Raw genomic sequence first — 4,194 nt, 5'->3', positions numbered from 1 at the left:
TTCTAAACAAGCCTGAGCAAAAGAGTGAGACCCTCTCCCTGTCTAATAACAAAACAAAAACAAAGCCAAACATTGTGGCAGGTGCCTGTAGTCCCAGCTACTTGGGAGGCTAAGGTAAGAGGATTGCTTGAGCCCAAGAGTTTGAGGTTGCTGTGAGTCAAAGCACCATGGCACTCTATCCAGGGTGACAGAGCGAGACTCTGTCTCATATACCACACTAAAATATTCAAAAGCAAATACTTATGTAGTTCAATCCTCAGATTAGTTGACGTTATAACTTTATTCTTAACACGTATATGAAAATATGTGATCTGTTGTTGCTGCCTCAGGGCTATGAACAGACATTTAAGGTTATGTGAATATGACTAATATCAATTTTGCCATGGAAGTTCAATACCAAATATAAACTACATCAAGACAATCTAAAGAAAATGGTTCTTGTGGGGGATTTGAATCATAAAAGTATGATGCATGTAAGCATATGCTGGGTAATTGGGATAATTTTCCTCTGGATTAAAGAATAAAACTTTCTAAATTTTGAAAATGCATTATTTTATCACCTGTGTCTTAAGAAGGAAAAAACTAGCCCACTAGTTAAAATACTGACTAATATCTCTTGTGGATGTGGACACAAAACTTCTCAACAAAACACTAAAAATCAAATGCAGAAACATATTTTTTAATATTACTAAGTGGGACTTATCCCAAAAATGTAAGGTTAGTTAACATCAAAAAATTAATTACTGGGATGGGCACGGCAGCTCACATCTGTTATCCTAACACTTTGGGAGGCTACAGCAGGAGGAAAGCTTGAGGCCAGGAATTCAAGATCAGCCTGAAAGAGCAAGATACCGTCTCTACAAAAAATAGAAAAATTAGGCAGGCATGGTGGTACACATCCATGGTTCTAGGTGAAGCAGGAGGATCACTTGAGCCCAAGAGCTTGAGGTTGTAGTGAGCTATGATGACATCATTTTACCCTAGCCTGGGCAACAGAGTAAAACTATGTCTCAAAAAAATTAATTATTATAATACCAATGGCTTTCTCCATAAGATTAGGAAACAAGACAAGGATGTCCACACTCACCAAATTGATTCAGCATCATATTGTAGGTTCTAGTCAGGGCAATAAGGCAACAACAACAAATAATAATAATAAAAGTCATCTGGTAGGGAAATGAAAAACTAAAACTGTATTTATAGGTGATATGATTTTATATATATATATATGTGTATATATATATATATATATATCTGTATACACACACACACACACACACACATATATATATAAAATCCTAACCAATCCACAAAAAAAAAAACTATTATTGCTAACAAAAAATTCAGGAAGTTGTAGGATACATGATCAACATACAAAAATCAAGATCTATATGCTGAAATGTACAACAATAAACAATCCAAAAAGAAAATTAAGAATATAATTCCATTTGTAATAAAAAATGAAATGTTTAGAAATAAATTCAATGAAGGAGGTAAAAGACTTGGGTACTGAAAACTACAAAACAGTGCTGAAAAGAAATTAAACACAACCTAAATAAATGGAAAGACATCGCATGTTGATGGACTGGAAGACTTAATATTTTTAAGATGTCAATACTACCCAAAGTGATCTACACATTCGATGCAATTCCTGTCAAAATTCCAATAGCCTTTTCTGCAGAAATGAAAAAGCTGATCCTAACTTCATATAGAATTGCAAGGGATCTCAAACAACCAAAAGAGTCTTAAAAAGAACAAAGTTGGAGGACTCAAACTTCCTGATTGCAAAACTTATTACAAAATTACAATCAAAACAGTGTGATACTGGCACAAGGACAAAGGTATAAATTAATAAAATAGAACTGAGAGCAAAAAAATAAACCCATCTATCTATAGCCAAAAGATTTTTGACAAGGATGCCAGACCATTCAGTCAGAGAAGACTACTCTTCAACAAACAGTGCTGAGACAACTGGATATTCTCACGTAAAAGAGTAAAGTTGGATCCTTACCTCACACAATACACAAAAATTAACTCAAAAGATCACAGATATAAATGTAAAAACTGAAATTATAAAGCTCTCATAAAAAACATTTTCAAGCAAGAAGGCTGAGTAAATCATGACCTTGGATTTGGCAATGGTTTCTGAGATATGACACCAAAAGTACAAACAAACAAAAATCAACTAAATTTTATCAAAACTCAGTTTTTGTGCAAAAAAGTGAGGATATCACACAGTATGAGAGAAAATACTTGCTATATTTGATAAGGGTGTAGTATGAGAGAAAATACTATATTTGATAAGGGTGTAGTGTCCAGAATATATGGAAAAACTCTCACAAATCAATAACAAAAAGATAAACAATCCAATTAAAAAAATGGGAAAGAATAAGAATAGCCATTTTTCCAATGAAGATATACAAATGGCCGAAAAACATATGTAAAGATGTTCAACATCATTAGTCATTAGGGAAACACAAATCAAACCACAGCCATTAGGATGGCTATAATTTTTTTTAAAGGAAAATAACAAACATTGGTGAGCATATGAAGAAACTGGAACCTCATATACTACTGGTGGATAATTAAAATGATGCAGCCACTGTGGGAAAATTTGGTTATTCCTCAAAAAGTGAAAACACAGAATGACCATAAGACCCAGCAATTCCAATTCCAGGTATCTACTCAAAAGAACTGAAAACTAGTACTCAGTGCATTTTCATAGTAACACTATCTGATATCTGGTATCATCAAGATGTAGAAACCACCCAAATGCCCGTTAAGTGATGAATGGATAAGAGATGTATCCTTTATTCATCCTGTAAGAGGAATGAGGTGCTAATACATACTGCAACATTGATGAACTTTGAAAACATTATGCTAAGAAAAAGAAGCCAGACTGTAGGAGGAAAACGAGGATGAACAGTGAGAAAGGATTGTTCTGATGTGCCTATATGACCATTTATATTGAATTTTTTAATTTTAATAAAATTAATAATAATAATAAAATAGTAGTTTAGAAGATTAGTTGAATAATAATGGTAAGGAGAACATAAGGAACTGAGACCGAGGAAGTAGATGCTGAGGAAGGCAGCAGTTACCTGTAAGTACCCAGTGAGACCCCAAAGCAGTATGGAGAGCACCAGAAGTCTGTTGAACAAACAGCAGCAGGAGCCTGGGAAGTAACAGACAAGGACTTGTCTAGCTGCTGCTTCACCTTTCCCCCAGTAGGACTCTGGACAAAGATCACTGAGGAGGGGGCTCTGTGGAGACAGGGATTGCCTATCAGGAAGAGTCCAAACTGTACAAGGGAATAAACAGACAACAAGCAGGTGCACGTCATGCTGGGTACAGCACAAGCATTAGATCTTGATAAGAGAGAAATACGTCTCTCAGGGAGATAAGTGGAACATGCTTCTTTCTCCCTAGTTCTCCCTAGTTCTCCCCAGTTCTCCACATGACATGGCGTCAGCCGGTCTGCCCACAAGCCTCCAGGAGGACTAACAGCCTTCCATGGAACTTGTGTGCAGGTCTGATTGGGGTCTTCTTTAACATCCTGCTTTTGGACTTGTTTGTTGTTCCTCATTTTATGAATTGTTTGTGAAGTTGACAAATAACGTAAGAGAAATAATATAGATTGAATTTGTGACCGAGTAAGGAAGTTAGGAAATTGTGCGATTGGAAAATTCAAGCATAATGGAATGCTGAAGCATGGGCTTAGCATAGCAAGTGGTTGATTTGATGATAAGAAGAGCTATAAAAACAAAGCCGCAGAGTTGGTTGCCATCCCCTGTCCTCATGTTGCTAGCCGTGGCCTTCCAGGGCCACTCTTTTTAATTCCTACTGTGTCTTTGTGGCTTTATTTCTTTCATTCTCTCTTTATCGCTGAGCATTGGGAAAGAACTCATGGTGTCATTTGGGGCTGGTCCCCTACACCAGACAAAAAAGGCCACATATTGCATGATTCAATTTACATAAAATAAGTGACTCCAAAGAATGCAGATCCATGTTGCTAGTTGCTAAGGGGAGAGAGGAACAGGGAGTGATTACTTAATAGAGGTTCCTTTTGCAGTGATGAAAATGTTCTGGACCCAGATAGTGGTGATAGTTGAATAAACCTGTGAATGTACTAAGTGCCACTGAGATGGTTCAAATGGTGAATTTTATCTTAACTGATTTTACCACAACTTTTAA

This window comes from Otolemur garnettii, unplaced genomic scaffold (assembly GCF_000181295.1).
Source record: "Otolemur garnettii isolate 467f Iridium unplaced genomic scaffold, OtoGar3 scaffold00001, whole genome shotgun sequence".
NCBI lineage: Eukaryota > Metazoa > Chordata > Mammalia > Primates > Galagidae > Otolemur > Otolemur garnettii.
This window is presented reverse-complemented; position numbering follows the sequence as displayed.